The sequence below is a fragment of the Vulpes vulpes genome, chromosome 13 (assembly GCF_048418805.1).
Source record: "Vulpes vulpes isolate BD-2025 chromosome 13, VulVul3, whole genome shotgun sequence".
Lineage (NCBI taxonomy): Eukaryota > Metazoa > Chordata > Mammalia > Carnivora > Canidae > Vulpes > Vulpes vulpes.
The window spans coordinates 94,522,975-94,534,903 of NC_132792.1; the positions used below are offsets into that span (position 1 = coordinate 94,522,975).

The 11,929-nt window shown below is 52.4% G+C and overlaps 1 long non-coding RNA gene across 1 annotated transcript; it reads right to left on the reverse strand.

The window, feature by feature from the left end:
• Positions 1–3,447: 3,447 nt before the first annotated feature.
• Positions 3,448–11,074, reverse strand: LOC112925729 (uncharacterized). The gene is made up of 4 exons (XR_011996749.1): positions 10,967–11,074; positions 8,217–8,469; positions 6,379–6,543; positions 3,448–6,254 (listed from the first exon to the last, which is right to left on the reverse strand). It is a non-coding gene; the product is annotated as an uncharacterized lncRNA (long non-coding RNA).
• Positions 11,075–11,929: the final 855 nt, after the last annotated feature.

Here is an 11,929-nt window from a genome sequence, read left to right on the forward strand (position 1 = left end):
ACAGAGGAAGAAGCAAGCTCCCTGTGGGGAACCCAATATGGAACTTGATCCCTGGACCCCGGGATCATGCCCTGAGCCAAAGGCAGATGCTCAACTACTGAACCACCCAGGTGCCCTAGGCTTGAATGTTTTAAAGGGCTTGATGGATATTCCAGTTTTGCCTTCTACAAAGGTTGTTCTGATATATACTATATCCAGCAATAAAATTATTTTATCCTAATTGTCTCTTATTTTAAAAAGTCTATGAAATATCCACAAGAGAAGAAGCGTTTTATAATCCAATTCTCATTTTGAACATTCAACAGTTAGTGTTGTTAAGAACACAGGTTTGGTGGGGATTAAGGAGTGCACTTGTCCGATGAGCTTGGGATGATGTGTGGAAGTGTTGAATCACAGTATTGTACACCTGAAGTTAACATAACACCACATGTTAACTTACTGGAATTTAAAGAAAAACCTTAAAAAAAGAACACAAGCTTTATAATTGACAAGTGTGAGCTCTGTAACCTTGGGTAAGCCACATCACCTCCCTGAACTTCAAATCCTACCCTGTGATACAAAAATCTTAATCTGCAGCCGGGGTTCTTGGCTGTAAGTAATCAAAGTTTATTCTGACTGACTTAGGCACAGAAGTTTTGTGATGGGATTTGAGTAGCTCAAAGAATCACTGAGAAGGGTGGGTGCAAGTGGGCTCAGAAACTGCTGGAAACAAGGGAGGAGCCACTTGACCTGCTGCTTCTAGCACCCAGATGTTGCTACCAATGCTGCTGCTAGAACAGCTTCTCCCTGTCCCCTTCTTTCTGCCACTTGTTTCTGATTAAAATCTGATGGCCAGACCCGGTCACACGCCTGAGGTCTAGCTGCCAAGCAGAGGGAGAAAGCAAGTGTCTGGCTCTGTGGCCTCTGGTCAGCAGTGAGAGAATGGGAGCCCCAGGCATCTACAGGGAGAATTTCCCCGCACCTGAGAAGGGGGTCAGATACTGGGCAGCTAAGACACAGAAGTCAAGAAGTCTCAGGAAGTCCTTTGTGGCACTGCAGAGGGTCTTTGGGAGGATTACGTGAACCGAAGCACAGAGATTGCTGGTGTTTGGGAAGATCTCAGTAGATGGAAGCTGTTTGTCTCATGTGCTTCTGCTCTGCACACGAGCTCCTGCACCAGGACACATGCACACACACACACACACATATATACACACATACATGTGCATGCACAAGCACACACTTCTTTAAAGAATAATGCAGTAGGTGAAAACTCCATGTAGGATGCTGGGAATGCCACAGACCATAACTGTTTACATGTCCAGTGGTTGGTATAGTCCGAAACTCAGAGGAGGAAGAGACACGGCTGGCGGCTGCCTGGGAAGGCTTTGCAGAGGAGGAGGGCAGAAATGGGTGATGAAATGAAGGCGGTTGCATAATTTGGCTCCTGCCATGGGGTTGCAAGTGTCACGGTTCTTCAGCACAGGCCAACAGCCCCCCAGGGTGACTCTCCATTTGATCTGCAGCCTCCAGAGCTTGGGGGCCACATTGCCTATGTAGTGAACTCTACCCCTCAGCTGGCCGTCCAGGGACATGTGCGTTGGCGGACCACATGAGGCCTTCTGGAAAGCCCCAAGCTGTTGCCAGATTGTCTGAGAATCCTGACTCCTACTGTAATACTGCGAGTTGATACCTGTGACAATAGCTGTCCATCCCTTTGGACATTAAATGCATACCAGCCCCACCCGAGAGATCCTTCCAGTTCCTTCATGCTCCCCGAGCCTGGGGCCCCGCACCTGCCCACACAATGGACAGGACTGCCCTGTCTTTGCCCGGATGGTGGGAATCGGATTCTGTCTTTCAGTTTGACAACAGCAATGAGTTGCTATTTTTAGCTTTGCATGGGAAAGTCTGAGGGAGCAGGGAGAAAGTGGATCAGCCAAAAAATCTTTTCCAGGGCAGCTGCCTTCTCAGCCAACATGGAGCAAAAGAGGGGAGAAGGGAGGTAGAGATGTCTCAGCCACTCCATTAAACACCACTGACTTCAAGGTCCTCCCTTGAGTACCCTGGCAAGTAGGGACAGCGGAGAATTGAATCATTCTTGTGAGGCAGACATTCTTTGCCTGTAAGAGGGACAGGAAAGGAAGTGAGGAGAGATTCACTGTCTTCTGAAAAGTTTCAAATACTATGAGAAGGTTCTGTGGGAGCTGCCGTCGGGCACCAGCAGGACAGGAGGTGGCCCAGTGGTCAGAGGTCCGGTGACGGGTGATGAGAGAAAGCCCAACAAAACAGAGACTGTGAGATGGGGAGGGAGGTGGCAGGCTGAGCGGTTGGGCCCCATCCAACAGAGTGAGAGGTTCAGTGCAGGGAAGCAAGGGGGGGGGGGCGGGCAGGGGCAGGGAGGGCAGAGGAAGGAGGCCCAGGAGGCCAGGAGGTACGTGTGCTAGGCGGTGGGGCTCAGGGGCCGCAGTCAGGACCTGGCTCCAGCTGCTGGGATAGAATTAGGAGCAAGACCTTAAGCCTGTGAGGAAAAGGAGGGCACACAGCAGGGCCTGTCTTTGGAAGAGATGAGGTGCCAGCAGGTGACTCAGTCATGGAGAGGCAACCTGACATATTAGAGAGTGGGGGCTTTCAGAACGACCTGCACTCAGATTCCCCTCATGACTCTTGTTGGCTGAGTGAGCTTGAGCAAATCGGCTAGCCTCTCTACACTGTGATTTGCCCTACCAAATGCTACAGTGTGAGGGCAGGTGTAATCAAATGTCATCACCAGAATTACTCCTGGGGAGAGCACTGGTTTTTGCAGAAGAGCTGTGATGCCCTGTTTCGGGGATGATGCTGAAGCCCCAAGACACAGACTCCACTTGGGGAGAGCCAGGGGGAGGCTGGAGACTGTGCATCACTCTCCCTCCTCTTCTTGGTGCTCAATCTCCAGCAAAGTTACTAAGCTCATGAATAATTTGGTGTGAAGATATCTTTGGGGATAACCAGAGGAAGGGCTGAGGTTTGTATCAGGGCTGAGGCGGAGCAAAGAGGCAGGGGTACACATGGATGGGAAAGGGTGCTCAGCGGACTTCTCTGTTACAGGCACTAAGGGGTTAATGATACAAGTGCGGGACACTTGTGCTGAGAAGTTCCCCTGTCCACTGCCTGGCATGAAGCTGGCATTCAGTAAATCATGGAGCTGCTCATTAGCCAGGAGAACTGACCCAGAGGCATTGGATGGGATGCCACTGCCTGGGCTTCAGGCATTGGAATGAAGCAGAACCCCAGATACTGACCTGGGGCGAGTCAGCTTAAGGATGACCTGCTGCTGAGCTCCCCTAATCCCAGAGCCAGGCTGCTGGGCGGCTGCGGAGGGGCTGGGCACATAGCAGGACTTGGATTGGCCGTGCAGAAGGCCTAATGATCTCCAAATGCTGTTTCTAATCTTTCTTAAATTTGACCAATGCCAGATTGAAGAACAAATTATGATTACTCAAACATGATTTTAATGTTCACATCCTGCACCTAAACCTAAGGGCTTAAATAAATACATAGACATCTCTGTTTCCCATTCAAGGGACAACAATGCAAAGTTCTGCTCTTCCCTCTTTCAACACTTGTTTTTGACTTTTTCATTAACCTGTTACTTTTAATGTGCAAGCATCTTGATATAAAACATTCAAACTTAAACCTAAGGTAAAGCTGGGGCACCTGAGTGGCTCAGTTGGTTAAGTGTCTGACTCTTGATCTCGTCTCAGGTCATGATCTCAGGGTCGTGGGACCAAGCCCCGCATCGTGCTCTGTGCTGGGCGTGGAGCCTGCTTAAGATTCTCTCTCCCTCCACCCCTGCTCTTGCATGTGCACTCTCTCTCTCTCTCTCATTAAATAAATAAATAAAATCTAAAACACCCCACAGACCAAAGTTAAAACTTAGGAAGAAGAACGTGTGAGCAATTTTGGGTGTTCCCAGCATTATCAACTTCCAAAAGCAGACCTACAGAGTTTAAGATTTCTCCTCTTCACCCATAAACTTTGAAACTTTTCCTTTAATAAATACCTGTGACAGGAAGTTAGAATTACTCACCATTTCCAATTTTATCTTTCCCTGAATATACATAGACACACCCCAAACACAATTCTCACTTTCCACATAAAATTTTGAAAGACTGCAACGTTTTTTGGAGAGGTGAATGTATCACAGGCTGTCCCTTCCCTGACACATTCAGTTTAGGCAGGTGGTGATCTTCCTCCCCGGCCAAATGTGAGGCCATCGGGTGACACCTGACAAATGCTCGAAAGCACCAGGCTTTGAATTCATGGGGCTGGGGGTGGGCTCTGTTTTGGATATGAAAAATAAAATATCTCCTGTTTAGTTGAAAATGCCCCATTTGGGTTAGAAATTGTTCTTAGTGTGTGTCCTCACTTTTTTTTTAAAAAAAAATTCAAGTTACTTAACATGTAGTGTATTATTAGTTTCAGGGCAGAGTTCGGTGATTCATCAGTTACATATAACACCAAGTTCGCTCAAGTGCCCTCCTTAGTGCCCATCACGCAGCTACCCCTCCCCTCTACCCACGATGACCGCGGTTTTGATGGCAGCACAGCTGGGTTAAAGCACGCAGGGCTTTTACTTCTTGCAGCAGAGTACTTGTTTCTGCCTTGAGGTTTAGGAACACAGTGAGGTTTAGCCCGCTGCCACGGGCTGTGTTCCCCAGATGGAGCCTGGACATGAGGACTCCGGCGCAGGGGAGACCAGGCGTGAGGCATGGGGCAGCCAAGGGAAGGAGGCTGAGCAAAGACGGCACAGGCATGTGACGCAAGTCCTGCAGCGGGTCTCTGAGGACAGAGGATGGAGTGTTTGCTCCCCTGCAACTGGCTAAGGGCTGCCCTGCGGGGTTGTGACTTCCAGGCGCTCCCCGCACACAGGTGCACGCAGGTGAAGTGAGCTCTGGCAGCTGAGGGCAGCCCCTGACCGAGGGGAAAGCGCCTGCAGACGGCCCCTGAGGGAGATGCCCCGTGACTGCCACACCGGTGCCAACCTTGAGGCAGCCTTGGCCTCTTTGTTATGGGTCTCCAGAAGCTTCTCATTTGTTTCAAACAATGAGATGTTTCAAACACTCCTCAAGTTATACGCTGCTGAAGGACGGGCAGACACAGAGTAGTAAACCACCTCCCTCTGACTCTGCCGTCTTGTTGTCACAGAGAATTCAAGATGGCCCTGGCCGGCCAGGGGTTTCTCTCTCCTTTGAGGAAATTCATCCAAATTGGGGTGAGCTAACTCTGGCTGTGGGCCCAGTGAGCGGCTTGAGGACATCTGTGCTGGCACTCAACGGCTCTGCTCCGGAGGGCTCCCTGACGCGCTTCTCTCCTCCCGCGCGGTCTCCCCATCTTGCCTCTGTGCTCTCCTCTTCAGGGTGGCCCGTGAGGACCTTTCCGCTCTGCTCCTGCTCACCTCTTTGCTTTCACTTCGTACCACTATGCCCCAGTATCCTCTTTTCTAGCCGTGTTTAGTGTACCCGGCAAGCCTCTAAAAAGCACCTACTGTATGCCCAATGCCATTTCTGGCCTGGAGGGACACAGATAAATCATATGGATAAATCATATTCCTGTCTCCACAGAGCTTGTGGGCCCCGGTGGAACATGAACAAACAGGTGACAACAATGCTGCGTGGTAAGTGTTGGTTTAGGCGGGAGCAAACGGGTTGCCACCTGGAGGTCAGGGATGCTTCCCCGAGGAAGGGACGTTTCATCCGTTTCATCCGAGACCCACAGGGTAAAGGGACAGGATAAAAGAGTAGCCAGCAGAGGCTGGGGAGGTGAGAAGCATGTTCCTGGCAGCACGAGTAAAGGCTGGGGCAAGAAAGAAAAAAAAAAAAACTCCGTATGGTTGAAAGATAGAAACAGAGCCAAAAATTGAAAGAAAGAAGAGGCCAAGATGTGGCCTGACCACACAGAGATCTGTAAGGCGGTCAAGCAAGGGTAGGCCATCGCTAGACGTTCCTTGCACTCTCACACACTCCTCTCCTCTGCACCTCCTTACCTGACATTCCCTCTCCCTGCAAAGTCAAGGGTTGGGTGTCCCTCCTGTCCCAGTGCCCCTGCAGTCCAGTCCAAGCCTGCCTGTGTTCTCGCGAGCACACCCCACACACTGAGGCTGAGAGCGAGCGGAGGGCAGGGGCCGTCTCCGCACACCCAGGCGCAGGGCCTGGTGGCACAGGTGCAGACCAGCTGCCAGCTGGATGGCCTGAAGGTAGGCAGGAAGAGAATGGAGAGCAGAGAAGCACAGCATACTGGGAGGTGGAGAGAGAACAGGAAAGGGATGAGAAAAAAATTTCACTCTGCTTTTTGAGTTTCCTGGGGAAAGGGAATAAACGTGCAATTCTTACTAGGATGAAAGAGAACCACAGTGATCACCTTTAAAAGGACAGAATACGGGCACCGCCGGTGGCCCAGCAGTTTAGCGTCGCCTTCAGCCCAGGGTGTGATCCTGGAGATCCGGGATCGAGTCCCACGCTGGGCTCCCTGCATGGAGCCTGCTTCTCCCTCAGCCTGTGTCTCTGCCTCTCTGTGTCTCTGTGTCTGTCATGAATAAATAAATCAAATCTTTAAGAAAATAAAAATAAATAAAACAACAGAATACAGGAGAGAAATAGTTTACAAAAGAGCAACTGGGTGGATCAAGGTAAAGAGACCCTTTGCCAGAGGCTGAGTAATGGCAGGGACTTGGGCCTCTGCCAATCCGTTAAGAGCAGGACTCCGAGGAGTCCTCCGAGCAATCAGAATGGTCAGCACCCGCTGCAAAACTGCTTTGCTTTTATGGCTTTCATTAAATTGAATTAACTATAATAACCAGGGCTTCTGTCTGCCCCACTCTCCATTTCAAAACCTTCTCTTTTAGCTGTTGGGCATGGAACTTCTGCACTGAAAATCAGAGTGGTGTGTGTGTGTGTGTGTGTGTGTGTGTGTGTGTGTTCCTTTACTAGAAGGGCAGGCTGATCTTTAAAGAGCTGAATTACAGTAATAGGAATGGAAATGAGTTACTTATGGCAACCCCGAGTCCCTCATGCTGTCACTTCCTTACATTTGGGAGCCCCTCGCCACAGGCCATCATGCTGGTCAAGTGCAAAGGGGAGAGCTCTAAGCGTTGCATTAGGAGACCTGGCTGGACAGCCTGCTGTCTGTCCTTTACTAGCTGCGAGATGTGGGGTTCCCCTTCCAAAATGTTTCCTTATTTCAGTTCTAGAAGCATACCTGGAGAAGGTGAAAGAGCGAAACTTTCACTTTTAATCCTTTAAATGACTTCTAAACATGAGCCTGTTTGGAGAAAAGGGGGGGGGGGGGAACACAGGCAAATGTCTGTCTTTGCAGAAGAGCAACAGGGAGCCTCCGTTGGCAGTGTCTTTGTAGGTACTTTAGAGAGCTGAAGGTCAAGGCCAAGAAGGCATAGTGAGGGACTGTGGCTCCACGCCCTGTTCTGACTGTGCCTCTCTCATCTCCCCTGGCCAGCCTGCTACCACGAACTTCTTCCTGAGTCTTCTGGAAGATGCATTGTGGGCCCTCTGTGGGGCCTTGGGCACTTTCCACATCCGAGCCAGCTCAGGCCCAATGGAAAAGTATTGATGGTGATCTATTGGTAAATCTTCCAGGGAGAAACCTCTTGCAAGGGACAGAAAAAGGTCATCCTTTCTCAATACAGAGAAATTATATTATGATTCTTGGAAACCACAACAAAAACCAGAACAAAGAAAAATCAACATCCATTCTGTCTTGAAAATTCAAGTACGGATATATGGAAGCTTCGTGTTTCTCATGGGGCTGACTGTTAATAGATCTGCAGTTCTCAAGGACCCTCTGGAGGGTGACAGCAGCCATTGGCAGTAGGGGGTGGTGTGGCCAGGGCTCTCCCATCACCGCTAGGCAGATGGACACAGGGGCTGTGTGCTGTGGTTGGGCCGTGGGCGGGTGGTCAACCAGGCTATACTCCAACCACAGCTCTGCTACTTTGTGCGTGTGCGCTTTGGCTGAGGAATTTATCCATGCTGCCTCAGTTCCTCAGTTGTAAAATGGGGAGAAGAATGGCTTCCATCTCACAGTGTTGTTCAGAACATTTAATGAGTAAAGACAGGCAACGCAGCTACTCAGTAAGTGGTATTCACTACTGCTGTGCTCTGATCCTAGCTGTGCAACCGGCAATGTTACCAACCTCTTTTAGCTTTCATTTCCTCCTTGTAAAATGGAGTAAAAATACTTACCTTGGAGCCATTGTCAAGTTTAAACGGAATGGTGTACAAACTGGTGTTGACTGAGTTGGTGTTAGTAAAAGGCAGCCTCCCCAGTGGGGGTTTTTCTGAGTCTTCTACACTTTCTTAGTTTCTTCTTGACATCTTTTCAAACACGAAGCTAGTAACACTCCCTTGCTCTCTGGACAAGACAAGGTGTGATCCTTGCCCAGCATGGTGTGAAGCCACAGCAAGTAAGGCAGGCAGCCCTGCAGGGAGAAGAGACCTGAATAAAACAATCACAGGAGGAAATATTTAGAAAGGCTACATGCAGCGCGGAGCCTGTTTGGCATATCTTCGCTTACTTAAACCTCAGCACTCCTGTGAGCTAGCCTCATTCCCATTTGCAGGTGATGGAACTATGTGTGGGGTGGGGGTAAGCAGGAGTGGGATTCAGACCCCAGGGCATTGGGCTCTGGAGTCAGTGTCCTGAGCAAGTGGCACTGACTTTGCATTAAAGCTGTCTCTGGTGAGAGGAGACTGGAACGTGTGGGAGGAAGTGAGAGGAGAGGTTGGGAGTATGTCGTGGATGCCAGGCCCACCTTCATTTTAAAGCATCAGGGAAACAACCCAATTATTCATTGTCCCTGAAGCAGCTGCAGTCTCTGGTCCTGTGTGTCCTCATAATCATCCTTCCCTGCTTCCTCTCTCCCCGCCCCCTGGCTGCCTCATTGATAGGAATACCGGACACATGAGGCCAGAAACTCAGTGACCGCACACAGTGTCCTTCTGTGTGGGTCACTCGCTCACAAGGTCAGCACAACAAACTCACCCCACTGCAAGGACAGTCCCTGGGAAGCTGGGGGGAGGGGTGGGGCCAGTGTTTGGTCTTGGTCTCCTGCCTGTCCCAGACCAGGGCCCTGGCGGCTGACTGGGGAGGGAACACTTGGGGGAGGGCAGGAGAGAGGTGGGAGAGGAAACTTGATTGGAGAAGGGGGGGGGGGGAGTGAGGCTGGGAGAGGGGATGGGGGGTGGAGAAGACTTCATTTTGGCATTTTGGAAGATTACTCTGGAGGCCACTAATTGGAATGAGCTTTTGCACCTCCAACACTTCATGTACACCAAGTACCTTGTTACTTTGTTTTGGTAACAAGAGTTTGAAGTAGTCACCTTCCCTCTCATTTTTCAAACCATAAATGTCAGAAAATACTCCTTATTGTTGATTAGATTGTTTGGGAGGGGGTGGGGAAAGATTATCCAGCCTGTGAATCATCACCCGTAGTACACTGTGTGGTGTAAACTAGAAGATCTATGTTCCTTTTCCCAGCAGAGATAGTCTAAGAATCATATTGTGAATTTGTGTAACACCTAGTCTATAAGTTATTTTACATATATTTTTAGGAGATGGAAAATCATTTTGTTTCAGATTCATAACCCTCTCCAAATAAAATGTCAATATCCTTCTTTCTGGGCTCAGCTTTCCAAGGCCATGCTGCAGAATGGGGCTTTCTTTTCTCCCTTTATTTAAAGATTATATGAATCTCAGGAAAAGAAAGCCACCGATTTTAGGTGGCTAAGAGCAAAGATTTAGACAGAGAAAAGAGGACTTGTTTGGAAGATCTGCCGATTTGGGGAATAGAGAGAGTTTTCTTTCTTCGGGTCTGGAGGATTTATAGACCTATGTTTCCTCCTTAAGACAAATGACCCAAGCACGTTTTTTTTTTTTTTTTTTTCAGCCCTAACTCTAATCAATTACCTTTGTTACTAAAGAAATAAATAATCTCTACAGAGTAATAGAGTTAAAACGCACTAGGTTCTAGCGTTTGGGGGTTATTTGAGACTTTCTGTTTGTTTGCTTTTGTCTCTCGCTAACTCCTAGTCCTGGAGTAATTTTTTGCCAGGAGTCCTGATGCACAGGAGACAAGTCAGAATGTCAGGGCCCGAAGGGGCCCTGGAAAAGCCCGAGCCGCAAGCCCTGGCTTTGGGGGGCGGGGCGGGGCGGGGCGGGGGGACGGGAGGCCCGGAGAGCCGGAGCCACCGGCCCGACGTCACCCAGCCGGCCGAGCGCCCCCCACCCCCACCCCGGGCTCGCACCCCTCGGCGTCTCCGCCTCGGACCCGGCTCGCGACGGCCCCTCCTTTGCAAGCTCTAGGCCTGGGGCCGGACCCCTCTTCCTGCACCTCCTCGCCCCTCCCCCACCCCGGAGCGCGCGGCCCGCCGAGGGGCTCCGCGTGCGAGCGGCCCGGGCTCCTGCCACCTGGCGGCGCTGGGCCGGGCGAGCGCGCCGCGACGCCGGCCAGGGCGGCCCGTCCCAGCGCCCGGCTCCGGCGGGGCGGCCCCGGTCGCGCCGCGCCAGGCTCGCGGGGGTCAAGTCCAGGTTGCGGCTGCAGGAAGGCGGCGGGGGAGGGGCGGCCGGGCCGCGCCCCCACCTCCTCTCCCCTGCGCCGTGCGCGGAATGTTGGGCCCGGGCCACGGCGCTCCGTCTGTGTAAACATCGTTAGCCTCGGGAGCCGGCGCGTCGTGCGTCCCCCGCTTCCCTCCCGCCCGCGGCCTGCCCGCGCCCGAGGAGGCCCGAGGAGGCCCGAGGAGGCCCGAGCCCCCCGCCGCGCCGCGCCCCGCCCCGCCCCGCCCCGCCCCGCGGGGGCCCAGGCGGACCCCGGCGCCCGGCCTCCCGCACGCGCCTCTTCCTCTCCTGCACCCAACGGGGATTGACGCCCGGGCCGGATTCTTGAGGCACCTCCTCTGGGACCTCTTGAGCTCGGGAGGAAACCTTCCCGGCTCACCTGGAGCTGGCAAAACGCGGCTTCGCGTGAAGGAGCCCTCCTGCACCTCCCGGGCGCCAGGAGGGAGCGGAGGCCTCCACCCGCGGGCCTCGGCGGGGGCGGGGCGGGGCGGGGCGGGGCGGGGGCCGGGCCGCTGGCTGCGCTGCGCTGCGCTGCCGCCGGGGCTCCGCGGCTCCCTCCCTCGCTCCCTCCCGGCCGGCCGCCGGCTGCCGGGCCCCGCGCCGCCCCGCGCCGCCCCGCGCCGCCCCGGCTCCCCCGCCTCCCCGCCCCGCTCCTTCCGCGGAGCGCCCGCCTCCTTCGCAACCAACTTTCAAGCCCACTGACTTTCAGACATCGGTTTCATCATCCATGAGAACATTATCTCCGCTTTCTTCGCTCGGGTGGGGGTGGGGGTGGGGGTGCCGTTCTCCTCGCTTGGGGTAAGAGCCCCCAAAGCGGGAGGAGACGCCTTCCGGGGTATGTATTTTGAGGCAGATCATACACAAATGACAAAGATAAAACCCCTTGGAGCCCATGGCGGTTTTGACTTTAAACATGAGGCGAGTTAACAAGGGAAGAAGCAATAAATTCAGCCCGGGGCATGACCCAGTACTAAATTGTCTCTTACAGTGTCCAGATTTCTGGCCAAGTTGTCAATTGGATGCCCCCTTTCTCCGCCAGCCTCCTCAATTCCCCTTTCAGGTCGTGGTGTTTTTTGTTGGTTTGCTTTTGTTTTACTGCCAAGTTATCTCTGCCCTAACTCCCCGCCCCGCCCCCCTCGCTGACTCCGGTCGGTGTCCAAGTTCCTTAAGCATGACCAGAATAACACACCCACAGTTTCTCCTGCTAAATCCCTCAAGTTGCTTCCCTGGTAGAAATTTTGAAACAAGCTCTCACGTCAGAACATTTTGTGCATCCCTCCCCACACACAAGCTGGTGAAAGATGGAAGGCTTCGGTGTTTGCTGGAAATGAAAGCACGGGGA